Raw genomic sequence first — 18680 nt, forward strand, 5'->3', positions numbered from 1 at the left:
TAGGCCTATATTCTTTCTTCCATTTCTTCAATGTTTCAGCCTTCTTTCTTTCATTATTGTTTTATTTCTTTTTCACCTCACTTATTTCTTTCAGAAAGGGGTGCAAGTTTACAGACATACTTTTATTTTTGCTTTTTTCGTGTACTTTATTATCATGATATTGTGTCTGCGATCTTTTTAATTCTCTTTCGTTTATTTTATTTTATTCTATCCCTATCACTTACCTGTACACATAGCAAGAATAGTAAATATTTTAAAATATGATAGCATGGACTATTTGTTATAAGTAAAAAATGTTCATATATGCAAGTGTACAACTTTCCATGTTTGTGGAGATACATCTTTTTGAATATTATGCATAACAAGCCTAACAAATGTTACATGAAGGAACTACAAATAACTAGGCTGTTATTAACTAAGTACGAACGAATTGACAGCCTACGTGTCGCTTTTCTGATATGATCTGAAGACAGCACTGTTCATAACGTGTGTTGCGAAAGAGCTGTTTGTAGTTACTATAATAATTTTAACAGATCCGATGCGCGCGCAAGTCTGAAACATATGACAAGCACTCAGCACTCTGATCAACATGTGCCTGCCGTTGTTTTGTTGCGCTTTTGGGTATTACATGTGTTTCTAACAATGCCGCACATTTCTACACACATGCTGAATATGCCGCTGTAGTATTTGTTTATAAGTTTTGCTATAGCTGCTTGAAGAGAGTACCATAAACGGTTTCCTAATCGCAGAGTACCAAATTCAAGAGTGTTTACTAGTGAGGAATGCATATCCAAAATTCGTTAAATCCAAAAACTAACAAAGTTAACAATTGAAAATAATGTCCTAAGTTATGATCCTTGCTGGCGGTACGAATTGTATTTGGTTTCAGAATTTAGTAAATACCAATAGCATGCGTGTCCAAGAACACATGTTGTTGCAAAACCACCTAAATCCAACAGCCCATTCTTTTCAAAACTTCGTAAGTCCACACTCAGCTATTTTTCATTCGAAACTCATAAAATCTTTTAGAGGAATAAAATAACGTTAGTCCACAATTAAATTGATCTATTTTTGGGAGAAAATGTTCTTTGATAATGCTCGGTATTTTCGCACATTTGTTAAATCAAAAGAATTATGATATTGAGACAGTCAAAATAACATTTCCAGCTATAGGATATTCATATGTACCGAATATTCGGTCGTATTGAGAAAATTTTAAGAATGTAAGATATTATCATAAGAGCATAAGAGTTCAAAGATATCTTCGCAAAAGTTGCTGAAATTCTGCGTTTAGGCAAAGAAGTAACGTGTTTTGATTGCAAGACTGCTGTAAGCTCTGTTCCGAAACCTGTCGGGCAATGGCATCTTAAGTTTGCACCTTGTAAAAGGATCACACTAAACTTAAAAAAAAAAAAACTACATATATAATGTTTTGTCTACTGAAATAGATTATAATTATTCTATTTTATAATTATTTGGGGTTTTCGAAGTCTCCCACGGAAAGTAAAATCTTGCAGGTATATACATCCTTTGTCACTATCAAATACTATTGCTGTCAAACAAGCAACACTTGAAGATGTTGACAAATTACTTACAAATCACTTCGGAAATGAGTGGAGAAGCATCAAATTTCTAAAGTTTTAAAGAAGAGTGATCGAGAACCCAGCAATGGATATTGAAGAGAATAATGATCTTGCGAATGAAAATGTCAGTACAGAACGGATTGCAAAATTAGAAACATATTAGAAAATGTGATAGGTAACTTGAATTCAGATTTTATTATTTTATTATTGATTTAATTGTCATTAATGTGGAACCATTTGTTAGTATTTATACAAAAATATCTCACGAGTACTTTTTGTAAAAAATAAAAAATTCTCGATTTTGTTCATAAATAGTGCAATTATTTTGATGCCGTATTTTAACAAACTCAAATTCTTGTGATGTAGTTACAAAACTTATTAAATCCTTGTGATATCAATGTAATAAATCTTAAATTCATTATGTATCTTCAAAACTAGGTATATCCTAGCATAAAATATATTATTTAATGTACCGAAGTACATATGTTTCCATGCAGATATTCTGCTTCATAGTAGGATGAAAGAGTAGTGGAACGGAGAAAAATTATCTCCGGCACCGGGATTTGAACCCGGGTTTTCAGCTCTACGTGCTGATGCTTTATCCACTAAGCCACACCGGATTCCCATCCCTGTGTTGGATCGAATCGTCTCAGTTTTAAATTCCACCTCTTGGGTTCCCTCTAGTGGCCTGCCCTCTACACTACGTCATAAATGTCTATGAACGTCAGGACAATGTCCACAGATGTACGGAGGTGCACTCGTATGAGTGACTGGTTTGCCGGGATCCGACGGAATAAGCGCAGTTTTAAATCACGAAGTAATTTACGCATATCATATATATAATTTAATGTACCGAAGTACATATGATGTTTCCATGCTGATATTCTGCGTCATCGTACGATGAAAGAGTAGTGGAACGGAGAAAAATTCTCTCCGGCACCGGGATTTGAACCCGTGTTTTCAGCTCTACGTGCTGATGCTTTATACACTAAGCCACACCGGATTTCCATCCCGGTGTCGGATCGAATCGTCTCAGTTTAGCATAAAAGCTAAACAACAGTCCGAAAAGCAACTGTTTTAGACAGCATGTACTAAAACAAATGAAACTGGCGTTCTGACAATCTGAACATAAAGACACAAAAGGAAAGAAAAGAGGAATGAAATACAGAAACACTAAGGGAAAATTAACATAAAAAGATAACCTACATCGCACATAGGCCTACTCTTAATACAGAAATTATTCGTAACAAATCATAAGAACAACCAACGTTAAAATTATAAAATGGCAACGATAAGCCTTCCTGCGACGTCAAACGAAACAAAATTGTTCATGGGAATACATTCTGTCCGTCGTAATAAAAATAGGCAATGGCAATCAATTTTACGGATGATTAAATACAAAATGGACTTATTGTATCGCAGAGCAAGTCTCCAACGCTTCGTAAATCAAGCCATAACTAATGTATCGCCATTAATAGCTCGCATGTGTCCGTTTATCTCTGGCCTCATTATCAAGCTGTGTTATGGTCCGTGCGTCGCTGTGCGTTTTGTAATTGGTTTTAAGCCGAACGTGACTTGGAATCTGTGCACAGCTCAGCAGATGATGAATTATAATTAAGTGCAACGAGACCAGCATCACAATCTGCCAACCGATATCAAGAAATAAGTCATTATAACAACAATGTTTCGTGTTTCCACTACTTCATCTTATAAATAATGTGATAATGTCCGAATTAAAGCCCTGGATATTTATTCTAAAATAAATAATTTATAGTTTTCACATCAATCCACAAAAATTACTTAAACTCATCGTAATATAAAAATAGCAAAGTATCATACTCTGTCATCGTAACACCTTCAAAACTATCTTACATTCTGTAATCATCAAAGCATAGAAGTAACTTAAAATTCGTTGTCTTAATACCAAAGACTTACATTGAATTCTGCCATCATGAAGCCTCTAAAATATATTAAATTTTCATCATAAAACCTGAGAAATATATTATATTGTCATTATAAAGCGTCTGAAATATCTTATAATCTCTCAACATAAAACCTCAGACTAATATTAAAATCAGTCGTCATAATTGCTCTGAAATATATCATAAACATCTTAAATATCTTAAATACTCTCACCTTAAACCATCTGATATACTATCTTAAAATTTCTCGTCATGATACCTCAGAAACATTTTAAATTATGTCGTAAAACTGCAGAAACATATTATAATAAAATAATAATATTAAACTGCCCCCCCCCCATTGAGGGTAGCCCTTACGGACTCAGTATCACCTCAAAAAAATTATTATACATAAGTAAACATAGATATTAAATTTTAAAGAGGGAAAGAAAGAAAAGGGCGTGAAAAATTACAATTCCTATTAATGTGGCACCATGTGATTAATTAGGATTTGGCAGGATTTTTTAACACAATTATCACAATGTCATCCCTCCCAGATGTTGGCAGAGCAAACTGCCGTCGAAAATCTTCTATAGTAATGTTACAAGAGGTCTGAGATTTGCCCATAAATCCACGAGCGAATCGGGTGGATTTATTTGGGAAATGTCAGACCTCGAGTGACATTTATTAGGACTATTTCGTGAATAAAATAAAAAATTTAAATAACATATCTCTAAAATTCGCCCACAAAATATTAATTATTGTATATTTAAGAATTCTCTTAACCTATTCAGACATTGTGAAGTCGAAATAGATGAAAAACGATTACTGCAATAAAGCAATAGAATATTATTCAGTAATGTTAATTGAGAAAAGCGAAATACAAGTTTAAAAATGTTAATTACATGTACTGCGCTTTTCTCTTGTTATTATAACAGAAATACGTTTTAATTATCTGCTGAAATCATAATTTAATTTAAACATTTTGTAGTATAATTACAAGTAACCTGATTAATACATTAATTAAATGAATAATTGTTATGAAGGAATGCCATTTTCTTTAGATACAATAGACATGGAATTAGAAGATGAAGATGTAGATGTGGAAGTAGGATTTCACACTTTATTTAGTACAATGAATTCATGCTCATCGATGTACGTGGAAACAGTTGGCGATACTGACTAAACAAAAGAACGACCTTACGATAAATTGGTAGTGATAAATCGAGCTGCAGAAATTATCGCGATGTATGACTGTGATTGGTTGGAATTCAAAATTTCATTACACTTCTTTGTACGAAAATGTAATGACGTCATATAAACAATATAGTCATCGTAAACCTAGTAATTATCTTAAATTCTGTCAACATAAAAATAAATAATTATTTTAAATTCTGTAGTCATAAAACTTCTGAGATGTCTTCAATTGTGACGTCAGAAAACTAGGAAATATCTTAAATTCTGTCATCATAAAACCTCTGAAATATTGTTTCAGTATTATGGAACCTTGTAAAGAAATTCAGCACATGCTGGAAATCAATACAGAGCAAGCTGAGGTGCCATATTAATGCCAATCGTGCGAATTGTTCCAAACTTCATTTCGATATTAATGTTACTGGAAAATACAAAATTTAAATTAGGCTATTCAACACTTAACGAACTTCTCCAGTTTTCTGTCGTCAACGAAACACTATTAAGATTCGCTTTTCTAATTTGTACTGCATTGACATGAACTAACACCAACTACACTCATTGAACTCAGTAGTATACTAATTCTCTAAACCTGATGTCTCTTCAGCCTGTGTTATCTGTCCATACAATGCTCCATAAATCCTCCCCGCCCTCTATTCCGGGGAAGTATAGCCTATCATTCTGTTTCCTCGCCCTAAAACAGTGAAAGACGGACGGTATTTATCTGAATGAATATTGTTTCTTGGCGAAAGATTTGTCTTTCATGTAAAGATGGTGTAAAATATATTAATTTAATTCCATATAAATCTAATTAAATAACTCTTTTAGAACATGTGTCACAGGTCTAAAAATATAGAAAAGGAAGACGAAGGAATTAGTGTAAAATATATTAATTCCATATAAATCTAATTAAATAACTCCTTTAGAACAGATGTCACAGGCCTAAAAATATAAAAAAGAGACGAAGTAATTAAAATTTAAGATGTAAGCTTATTATGGAATGCATATGTAATAATTATTCTCATTCTAAAGGAAAAAATAACTCATGTGGTGACTGTTACCTATATTATTGTCACTCAGTCTAACAGACGCTACTACATTTATCTTACGACACAGCTTAAAATATTTAGTAGCAAAACGTATTTTTACTTTGGGCTTGTTTCAACTTTGCTAAAAGATCTAATTATGTGTTTACTCGCTGTTTGTTATGTTAAACTTTCAGAATTCTGGTTTTCTCTCTGCGCTACGTGAGTCATGATTGTAATTAACAAACAGTACAGTAATTACAGGGAGCACAGAGAGCTTGTCCGAGTATAAAGTCCTCCACATTTCAGGTCAGTCTATTGTAAAACCTGATTAAGCTCCCTCTGTTAAATTTATGTACAAAGTTAAGTGCTCTTCACTAATATACAGAGCATTATAATACTACTAAATTTATATCGACAGAATTTTTAAAGCAATCAAAATTATATTACCGGAAAATATTAGAGGTAAATTTTTAATGCGGCTAGCCATTGATCTTTTGCAAGCAAACCACGTTTAGAATTAAAGTTATGGCAGTGAAATTTATGCGCTGAATATCGGGATATAAGAAGACCAAAGACGCAGGGATATTTTATCCCTTTTTTTTAACTTACATCTAAGATACAGGGTGATTCACGAGGATTTACCGCCACTTACAGAGCTTATTTCCGAAGACATTCTGAGTAAAAATATCTATAAACATGTGTCCGTATCTCAATATTTTCCGAGCTACACTAATTTGAAATAGCTTGAAAAATACCATTATTCTTTAGTTTTAATTGTAAAGGAATATTACAGATAAAGAACGAACTATATGGGAGTATCATTTCCTTAATTAGCTAGTATTCTGAAGCTAAAAATGAGTTGTGAGCACCACAATTGCTTCTTCCTATTTTTAACTACAAAATTATATTTTTCTCATGCATTTCTCATAACAATTGTTACAAATTACGCCACTCTTGTCAATTCTTTAAGACTTCATAATTAAACTGTAAAGAATCAAGTTCCAAAAATTATATGGCTTGTACCAAAAATCATATGATTTGTACCAATACTGATTTTTTGTGTGAAATTGTTTGAGTTGTACTTCCTAATGATGGTGACAAAATTACACTCGCATTTTTTTCTTTCTTTCGACAGGTGATTCAATTTAGGGAAATTCAGGACATTTCGTTTCCAAATTTAGGAATATGAATTTCCTCTTCTGCAAGTTGTCTTCTGAATTTGCGGCAACGATGCATTAATATTGTTGGGCCGAAAGTTGGATAAATTCATGCTACGTATAATTAATTTGTGAGGGAGTTAAAATTATATACCTATAAGACATTCATAACTAATTTTCTACTCGAGATATCACGAAAAATGAAAAACTTCGACTTTTGCTGCGGAAAGTTCAATCTCACTATTGTTCCAGTGCCGTATTCTTTCATAAGATTATTTATCTTGATATACTAGCAATGGACGGACAAACATTTAGAGAAATTCGCAATTCGTAAACGATTTTTGTACTACAATTTCATAAATTGATAACTGTCTACCTGATTTTAGAATTGAAAGACAAACTTTTGCTGCACTGAAATAAAACAATTGAAGATGAGTTCGATAATGTACTTTGCAGCATTACTTTTCCACACTTCTTTTCAAATTATACGTAAAAGTTGTTTCACACAAAATTTTAATGTTATCAGAATACAGAACTTGGACATATCAATATTACGACTCAAATTTAGTGAATATTTTAACATTGAATAAATAGATCATACAGTTGAAGGCTTCATTAATTTAGATTATTCAGGAAATACGCCAACATAACATTTTCTGTAAGCGTAGGTTTTTTTTTATTCCTGGACCAAATTGTGAACAACTGATATTCCCTCTCATATCGTTGTCTAGATTTTTCAGGGAGCAACTGGTTTCTCACACTTTTCGCTACTTCAGCGATATCGGGTGGAGTTTCCATCAACTCTTGTTCACTTTCATAAATATCCATATTAATTTGCTATACTTTTCGCAATCATCAAACAAAAGCAAAAATTACTAAATGAAAAAGTTATCTCACCGTGGTAACAAACAAATACTGGTCAATTCGCTTCTTCTAGCATTGTGAGATTTTAAACGAAATATTATAACATCATCTACTACGTATTTTTATGTTTTAAAATTATGGTACTATAAAAATAGTATGTAACCTACGTGTAGAAAGGGTTATTGTAAACTTCATATCATACGCAACTCTCGGCAAACCTTAGGTTGCAACCAATGAGACTCAGATGTGCAATAGATGCCTTTCTATACTAGCATTACAATATACTATTATTTTATTTTTATTTTTTTTTTAAATCCACAACCAAAAGAAGCAGGCTTCCAATTACAGGTGGCTTACATAGATATATACACAAAATACATAATAAGAGAAACAAAACAACAAAACAAACAACACAAACGAAAGAAAGAAAACACATAATGGTAATAGATGCTAGAATATAATATTACAGTTAATATAGTGCCAAATGTCAATATAATGATGCAAAATTATTTAAAAACTAGAGTAAAAACATTATAATACACTTCTTCATAATTTAAATATCTAAGGAAATACAATTCTTTTTAATATTGTATGAAATTTTTCAATTGTTAAACTGAAATCCAATTGAGAATCACAGTTTAAAGACACAGAGTTGTAAGTATTACACATAACAAACAATGGAGAGTTCTTGAAGAAAACAGTTCTAGGAATAGGAATAATAAAAGGTTGCCTATGACGTAATTCTGTTCTTTTTACATTGAACTGAAGGAATTTAAGAAAATCACAGTTATTCAATATACCGTTAACAGTCTTACAGAGTAAAATTTGGCTATTTATTAATCGTCGAGATTTTAAAGTTTTATAATTAAATTCAAAAGTAACTGATTATACGAAATTTACTTGTCATAAGACGACACGTGATGTTTTTTTTAATATAAATAACGTAAAAATCTTTTCTGTATCCTTTATATTTGCATCTGATGGGACTGAAACTGAGGTGATCATATTACAGACGCATACTCTAGCTTACTTCTAACTAGAGTTTTATATAGAGTTTCAATATTATTTATATTATCCATGGTCGAATAAAATATGTGAACCTCATTTATTCAACAATCTGTATAAAATAATATATTGATAAATACAGACACAATCTTCGATATTTCAGCTGCTTACCCACATTTACGTTACTTCTAATAGCCCGTTTCAAATTTTCGTTAGGTTTGATGCTATGTTTACTCCAGTCTGTTAGGTTACGCCTTTGAAATGTGAGATTGTAGCCATCATCACAAATAACAGAATACACCGTAATTACAGACAACAAGCGAGAGACTGAGAGGCGGAGGTTGACTTAAGTACGAAGTCTAGGAATGGAAATTTTAGGCTATTATAAAACCAAAGCAACTTTCCTTAACCAAAGAGAGAGAGAGGATCTGTGTAAAAAAGAGATACGAGGCGCGAAGTGAATTCTCTGTCGCCTCCAAGAAAATCACACGGAGAGAGCTTTAATAAAAAATGCATGGTGATTATGTAGTTCCCGTGTTCCTCCGAAATAAAGCCCCGTCTAGCAACATGCTTCCCATAATAGGCTTAGGGACCCACCACAATAGCGGAGAAGAGCAAAGGTTGGCGGGTGTAGCTGTCTACTGCCCTGTGATTAATTATTGAGTGGATGAGGCGTAGCAACCCCAGTGGTTTCTACCCTCAAACACCCCTTCCCAACCCCCTAGGAACTACTAGAAAGTATCGCACTAACGATTTCTGCTCGTAAAGCAAAAAATGTTTTGTATTATATATATGTAACTGTTAAGATTTATGTAGCTTAACTGACTAGAAATACCGATGTGTGAATTACAAAGCTTCTGTAATAAAAAACTGTATGTAGAGGGGGTGTTTGATCCCTCTACTGAGCTAGTGTAACGCAGATGCTACCAATGTTCTCGATTTCAAGTTTTGCAAGCGAAGGAATTTTTCAGGCGTTAGAAAATTTGTCCTGTGATGCGAAACTGTGTTAAGATATAATTTATGTTACTCTGATATTTTTTATCTACTAGTAACACGAAATTAATATTTTTGCATTACATGTTATTTTACATAGATCCATTTTAGATCTAATAATCTTGAACACAGGTGTTGGGGTTAAAGATTCAATATGAAAAAAAGTCAGACATTGCGAAAGTTGACACAGCCTCAATGTTTCCACGTAGAATACGTCTGATAGGTTCGCTAAGACTGCAGTGTTCGTTTTTACAATATTTTAGTTATTACTGATTATGATGAAGGATTGGTGGAGCGGAGAAAACTTCTCTCCGACACCCGGATTCGAGCCCCGGATTTCAGCTCTACGTGCTGACGCTCTATCCACTAGGCCACACAGAATTCCAATTTCGATGCCGGATTGAATCCTCTCAGTTTAAGTTCCACCTCTTAGTTTCCCTTTAGTGCCCAACCCTCATGCACTGTGTCACAGATGTGTGACAGTGGCACAATGTCCAACACACTATGTGCAGTGGTGCACCCATTACGAGTAACTAAATGGCCGGGATCCGACGGAATGAGCAGCGTCTTAAATCACTAAGATAAAGCAGAATTCCTGCACGGAAATATCATATGTACTTCGGTACAATGCAATAATACTTCGAAATTTTATCACTAAGAAGGCATTGAGAATAATATTTTTAACTTCGATACAATCATTAATATAAAATAGTATAATAAACTGGGGTGGGGTAGCATCATCTGTACTTATAAGATTAATAAAAATGTGTCTAACCAAAAATATGATTACCCAACAAATTTAATTTATACAGATTTTAAGGTATTAACTATTGAAGAAATTTATAAATATAGTTTACTAACTTACTACCACAGAAATCAAATAAAACATAAATCTAATAGACATGAATATCGTACTCGAAGACAAAAGTCTACTTTCCCATTAATTGAGCCTAAATGTCATAAAAGTGCAGCTCTTAAACATGGTGCTAGTTTCGGCCCAAGACTTTATAATAAAATTAGAAACCATTTTCCAAATTTGAAATATTTTAAAATTGAAACTTTTAAAAAAGAAATTTATAAAATCATTCATAATATATAATATTAACAAATGTGTGTATTTTTTACCTTTTATTTCTGCCGACTATATTCATGTTTTTATTGAATATCACTGGCTTCTAATTGTCAATTTATATTATGTGTTTTTTCTCCCTTTTTCTCTTTCTTCTTTTCTTGTTCTTGTGTGTTATTTATTGGTTAGAATTAAGTTACTTCCTGTATTTAGTAAACTGTCCTTGTAAATTTTATGTTATATTATCGGCTAAGACCACATCGTATACACGAACCTGGCTCTTACAGTAGTGTCTGGAAACAATTTTATTTTATAATTTTAATTTGCACTCACTAACTAACTACTTAAATAAATAAATAAAAAATAATATTACTAATTAGCTTTACTTTAGGTGTTAGGTCTATGATATGAGAAGTTCATAAACATTATGGCTCAGGCCATTTGTTTTTGTTTCGAGCCAGGTCGATGGCATTTAAGTGTGCTTAAATGCGACAGGCTCATGTCAGTAGATTTACTGGCATGTAAAAGAACTCCTGCGGGACAAAATTCCGGCACATCCGGCGACGCTGATACGCAGTTGCGAGCGTCGTTAAATGAAACATAACATTTTGTTTCGTTTCCAGAAGCTCTTTAAAATTGATCTCTCCATCTTTTCATGGGTCGGTCCACTTCTCTTGTACCGTTAGGTTTAAACTTATTTGTAGAGGGATACGATTTGGTCCCATTCTTTGGACTTGATTACGCTGTTGTAATCTGTATGTATCTATTATTTCAACAATGTTCTGCATTTTTAATTCTGCACGAGTATCTTAATTTTTCATGATCCAGAAAACTCTATCTTGCAAATGGTCCGAACAATTTCATTTCTGCTACGTCTATTCTTTTTCGCTGTTGTTTCGTTAATACCCAATTTTCTGCGCCATATAATGGATCAGCTATGGTCATTATTTTATAGAATTTTAATATTGTTCCTTCTCGGACTCTCCTTACCAGTATTATTTGTATTGTGTCCAATAAATTTATGAATTTAGATATTTTCCCAATAGTAATTTTTATAGTTTGAAATATGATATCCTACTATTGAAAGTCATTACTTCTTCTGAAATATGTACTATTACTTATTATTTTATAATCCTATAATTTGAGTTTTACTGTCGATATTTTTAATTTAATTTATTCAGCTATTTTGTTAAATATAAACATTGTTCAAGGCAAGTTATCTTCAGAATCAGATATAATAATTTGGTCGCCCGCAAATATCTTAGTATTTATGGAAATTCTTTCTAAAGTGCAGTTTTGAGTTGTGATTCACATCTTCTCACAGGTTGGTCAGTATAAAACTTAAATAAACCTAGTGATAAGAGACACACTTGCCTTATTCTTGTTCTCTTCATATAATTTATTAATTATTTTTCCTTTATTAATTTTTATTATAATAACAGGAACGAATTTCTCAACGACATAATAAAATGGCGAAAGAGGCAGCCTTTCGTGCGACGATAGTTCAGGTGAAGCAGCTCTACCACCGATATACCCACTGTAAGACTAGCACTCGTGCTTATACCATTTTCGCTGTTAGAAAAATCCTAATGTAAACACGAGCACATGTAAGAAAAATCCTAATGTAAACACAAGCACGTGTAAGAAAAATCCTAATGTAAACACAAGCACGTGGCCGTCATTCCCGTGATTGGCTCCCAGTCGAAACACTCACACGACACAGGAAAATATAGTTCCGTATTTGGAAACCACAACCTTGTATTATTTGAAAATAAAAATTGAATTCTAATTATCAAATATGATGAAACATATAACTTAACTCATAAATAAGACGCTATGTAAAAGAAAAGCTACTTTGATATTTTATTATTTACGTTGTAAGTGGATGAATATTAACAGTAATACCAAGATAGTCTGTTCTTACAATATGCTGGCGCCACTTGAGCTTTTTCTCGTAAGCACATGATAGTATGGCTTCTGCATAGGCGAAGTGTGTGGTTACTAAACACAAGAGTGAAAACACTCTCAAAAGCGGAGAGAAAGAAATAGTGTTGAATGTATAGTAAGTTAAGTGAGTTGAATCCATTAATTAATTATAAAGTAAAGTTTCCTAAGCAAACCAATGCATAGTAGTGAGGTCAGGTCTACTTTGACGAGTAACGGAAAATATTTAACATGAAACAGAATGTACAGGACTGGGCAGGATCACTTACTGAAACTCTCTGTCGCCAAACTGCAGCCAGTCAAGTCTCACTTCAGTCACGTGTCATTGTTTACTGTAGGATTATTCTTACAACAAAAAGATTATAGTGAAATTACTTACACTCGAAATTCTCAGGAAATTACTCTGATAGATATGATAAATACAGAATGAAAAGCATAACATTGAGATTTCTGATAAACACCAAATCTAAACATGAACCAGGTAGTGTAGAAGTGTAGAAAGTCTGGTTTGAATAAAGCTTAGATTGAAATGATCGTTGAGAAATTGAACTCGAGTTAAATCTGTATTAATTGTCCACTTTGTGTAGTCGTCGGTGAGAACCATAGGCAGTATCGAGAAGATCTTCTAGAATGCCGAACCGCGTATGTCCGAAACGGTCATTCATTAACAAGCTCTCCGAAATCTGTGAGAGACTCCACCGGAAGCTGGGTTGTAATTTCACTGTATCTCTATACATATTCATCCACTAAGTCATTAAGATAGCGTGAGATACTGTAATATTTCTATATAACATTTAATATGTATTGGCTGATAGAGTTGTGTATGATCAACGCGAGAACAACACACAGGAAGTATAGAGGACTCCACGTTAAGAAAAAAGCATCGGTTTTATGGACCTTGCCTAATACATTGTACAAACTATGTGGTAGATAGGCGTTTCTATGGCAACTGGCCATTTGATGGTATAGCTCCATATGCCAAATGCTTTTTTCTTATCGTGAAATCGTCTATAGTACATTTTGAGAACTGAAGGAAATAAATATTTCTTATCGTTGTAACTAGTTTCGTGAAATATGCGTAGTATGTGTTGATGTCTAAATAAATTTTCCGCACTTCCGTCAGCATGTACCAAGAATAACTGACAATAAGGCTTCTTTTGATTTTTTCGAAAGCTCGACAATGAAAGTTGTGTTCTCAACAATTAGGTACTCATCAGTGCGTCTTCTTACAAGCACTTTACTTCTTGCGTCTTTAGAGCAACTTCTCTTGTTGTTGTCATCAGCTGCTTTCTAGTTTTCGGTGCCAAAATTAGTTACTGAGGGGAAAATAAGCTTTTCACCTCGACGGCATGTTTAGTCACAATGTGTATAATACGAACTCAGGTACGTCTCCTAAATATTTATGCCAAAGATTATAATTAAAAAGCAGGGTTGCCAGATTTTAGATATACCAAGGAAAGACATCTTTTTTCCATCATACACAGCCCTTACGTTTAATCTTAAAAAAAAAGGAATAAAAATTATCCCTCTATAGGCCTATGTAATTAAAGTGAATAATATGAATCACAAAATTGCATTTTTAATAAACAAAATGTTGTAGGTTCAGGTTTTCAAGTATAAAACAATATTTATCTGGCTGTATGTTACATTACGTTTCTCAGGCATGTTTCTGAAGGGCTTGTGGCAATAATATGTTATGTCAAATTAACTTAATGACTTAATAGTAGTTCTGTCTCCTAGTTTTCCCCAGCTGTATATTATTGACAGTAAAGCACAAATTCCAAAAGTTGCATCACACGTGACAAGATATTTAAATTCCAATGTCATCACTTGATTACAAAGAAAAAATTTATTGATATTTCAATTAATATTTATTTTGTGACTTAGCATATTACTGCTACAAACCCATCATTTAACATACAGTATACATTTTCAGAATTTATATAAGTTATATATTTCCCACCGGATTTTAGCATTTTCAACATTTTTTTTTTCTGTATCATGAATTTCTGATGAACGTCTCTTTTTAAACGTTAAGAAGTATCATATTCATCACTGAATTCGATGTGACAAACATTACGCTTGTCAAAATATTCGTTTATTTCAATATGCAAACTTGCATTATGAAGAAAATTAATTTAAATTTAATGTGTGATTAATTAGACCTAGAAGAAAATAGTTACTAGCCAACGATAAAATTACACAAGTGATGTTAATTTTCTGAAGGAGGAACTTCTTGCGTCCCGCATCGAATCGAAGCGGAACTCAGGAATTTTATATGAAAATCGGGACATGTCTACCAAATCGTAACATCTAGCAATCCTGGACAAAAAGAGATAATATGAATATAATCCCCTCTGGTTATCAAGAGTACACTCTGATCCATTACAGAACTAAGTAGAATGTACAGTATAGGCGGAATAAGCCGAACATGAAAGTTATAGAAATCTTGGTACAGTTTTTCTCACGGCGGACATAATTTCCTATTAAGTGCTTCGATCTTTTCTCTGTTACAGTTCACATACCCCTTTCCTTGAATTCGCACAGGTTTATTCTTATTCTTCGTCTATTCACTTTCACTTGCTACGCCTTTTCTTATTTGATAAAACATTACCAACAGTTTCAATGTCCGCCATGATATACGGAACCCTCATTCACTTGTCAACAGTGTCAGACAAAGTAGTAGTGATTTCAATCATCACCGAAGTCAATAGTTTCCTACAAATTGTTACGTTTCAATTATAGCTATAATTTTTCTCGATTTTATATAATTTAATTTACATTAAATAGACAGTAGAGTCCTTTCCTTTTCCATAAATGGGGATAAAAACTATTAGTCAATCAAAGGTAATTTTATACGTTTGTACGTACTACTACGACCGCAAAGCATGTTTTATAGTACCATAAAGAATTTGCAGTTTGAAACGTTGGCAAACAAAGAAACAAATGATAGGAAGGTAATAAAAACAGAAGAAAATATATAAAGTTTAGAAGATATAAAGTACTCTAATGCAATAAAATATGTATTAATTGACTTACTAAAATTCTATTCCATTAATGTTAGCTTTACCAAAACATTTGAACGGAGCCGCCATTTTCATTTGACTATCTATGCGAGAAACAAATGACGGTCGCAAAGCATGTTTTATAGTACCGTAAAGAATTTTCAGTTTGAAATGTTGGCTACATAGAAAAAAATGCTAGGGAAGTGATAGAAACAAATAAATTATAGGGAAGTGGTAAAATGATTGGCTGAAACAATCTTTTCCTATCGTTTTATTGGTCAAAAGTGGTATGAAGTAGTAAAAATGTAATAGTCTGAGAAATGCAAGTTTGGCCCTCTTGTGAGGGTCTCTTACTAAATGTAAGACTCTGTGTAGACTTAGATATTATATTATGGAATTTTATAAACATGTCTATTCAAGAAATGAGCATTAAAGACAGGGGTGTGAAATATGAATTTTGACCGACCAGCTGCTTGCAATTACACATTGCGCACAGCTGTCCCATGCTGGGACGTCTATTTTGTTAGCTACTCACTAGTTTATTATATGTATTTCACAAGCTCGTAATATGGCGGCTTCGTTTTCTGTCACATCTTGTTTTGCACGTGATTCATCTAAGCAGGCAAACGTGTACTACAATGTCAACTGAATTTCGCAACCAATCCTGGCATATTACACATCAGAAAAGAGCTAATAAAAATATCACGCGTAGCTCTACCACAGAGAAACATGCAGGAAATGGATACCACTTTTACTGTCTGTGTTCTCTCACCTCATACACTTTTTCAATAATTCTGCTCTTTTCTTTCTCTGTGGCTCAAGCGACAGCTTTTATAATTATAAATTTACTATAACTCATCCTATAGGCTAATAAAGCCTGTTGTGAAAATCACACAGAATTGTTAATAAGACTCCAAAAACAAAACACAGTCATTTCATTGCAAATCTTTCACTGCAAACGAAGTATCCTCCAATTTCCCTCTTTTCCGCCTCTCTCTTCATCTCCATATACGATCCATAAACTATCTCAATGTTCTCTATCATCTGATTTTTTCTACTCCGAACTTTTCTCCCGTTCACCATTTTCTTTCAGTGCGTCCTTCAATAGACAGTTTTTCTCTTTCTGGTCAGTTCCAACGTCATTCTTTCTTCACCCACCCTTTCCAACGCAGCTTCATATTTTATTCTCTCTGTCCATTTCACACGCTCCATCCATATCCATATTTGAAACCCTTCTAGTCGCTCCCCTCCACTTCGGTCGTATTGTCCAAGTTTCTGCTCCATATAATGCCACATTCTACCCAAAGCACTTCTTTAATTCCTTCCAAAGCCACCGGCGTAGCTCAGTCGGCTAAGGCACTTGCCTGCCGATCCGGAGTTACGTTCGGGCCCGGGTTCGATTCCCGCTTAGGCTGATTACCTGGTTGGGTTTTTTCCGAGGCTTTCCCCAACCATAAGGCAAATGTCAGGTAATCTGTGGCGAATCCTCGGCCTCATCTCGCCAAATATCATCTCGCTATCACCAATCCCATTGACGCTAAATAACCTCGTAGTTGATACAGCGTCGTTAAAGAACCAAGTAAAATAAAAAAAAAATTCGTTCCCTAGTCATTTTCCCAAATGTCCGCTGAAAATGCTCCATTTTGTATTAAAAACTTCCTTTGTTATTGCTATCCTTCTTTTGACTACTTGGCAGCTTTAGTATGATCATAAATTGCAGTGTATTTATTTCATTCTCAATAACATTCACAGTCCTTATAAATTAAGAAATAATTCCTCAAAAATCTAAATATCTCAAGAACACCAAACCGAAGTCATAAACGTTTCACGCAATTATAGGAATTCTATGAATCTTCTATCAATTTCTTGTGATTCTCAATTAGTATTATACGAGTATCTGTAATTCTAAATTCTTGCAGTCTTTTTACATCAATTTTTACTTTTTTAATTTTTTTTATATTCACTTCCAATAGTTTTGTTAATTTATATATAAAACCATTATTACTAGAGAACACTCTACAACCCACCGGCGTATCTCAGTCGGCTAAGGAGATTTACTTCCGATCCAGAGTTGCGCTCGGACGCGGGATCGATTCCCGCTTGGACTGATTACCTGGCTGGGCTTTTTCCGACGTTTTCTCCAACCGTAAGGCAAATGTTAGGTAATCTATGGCGAATCCTCGGTCTTATCTCGCCAAATAACATTTCGCTACTACCAATCCCATTGACGCTGAGTAACCGAGTAGTTGATATAGCGTAATTAATTAGCCAACTAAAACAAAAGCGAACAGGCTAAATCACTGACAACCAACTGGCTGCTCGCTGTGCAATTTGCAGATATTGAGCACGGGCGAGCTCAGTGCGAGCGGAGTAGTGAACGCGTACAGTTTGTCCTCGGTAGCAGTGGTGTCTTGTAGATCGGCGCCAGTTTGTCATGGAAAGAAGCCGTTAAAGCGAAGGCCTTTGGCTCCAAAAACAATTTTAATCCTGAATGGGATATTGATGATACTCCCAAAGATGTCCAACTGGAACTAATCAACTTGAAATGTGACATTGACTTGACTGATAGTTGCAGGAGCAGACGTTATTCGCTAGACTTTTGCAGTCGATTTCCCAAGTCAAGATTCCCTCGTCTCCACAGGCGTGCGGCATCTTTGATTTTAATATTTGATTCGATCTGTGTGTGTGAAGCTTCATTTTCAGCTATGAAACGAAACAAAGGCACTGAAAGAGCCAACCTCAGTGACCATAACTTAAAGTGTACATTAAGGTTTCAGAGTTGTTTATGTCCAAATATAGTTTATATCGTACAAACCAAAAGACGTCAAAAAGCAAGAGCGTGTACCGAGTAAATCTGAAAGTATTAGAGTCTTAATAAATTGAGATATGTATCCATTGCACAACTTATATTATTTTAATTTGAAATCATATTTCCGGTAT

The 18680-nt window shown here is 33.8% G+C and overlaps 1 protein-coding gene across 1 annotated transcript in view; it reads left to right on the plus strand.

The window, feature by feature from the left end:
• Positions 1 to 18680, plus strand: part of LOC138711635 (cell adhesion molecule DSCAML1-like) — a 719252-nt gene that overhangs the window by 634428 nt on the left and 66144 nt on the right. The gene's annotated exons all lie outside the window — the stretch shown is intronic.

Source organism: Periplaneta americana, chromosome 13 (genome assembly GCF_040183065.1).
Source record: "Periplaneta americana isolate PAMFEO1 chromosome 13, P.americana_PAMFEO1_priV1, whole genome shotgun sequence".
In the NCBI taxonomy this organism is placed as follows: domain Eukaryota; kingdom Metazoa; phylum Arthropoda; class Insecta; order Blattodea; family Blattidae; genus Periplaneta; species Periplaneta americana.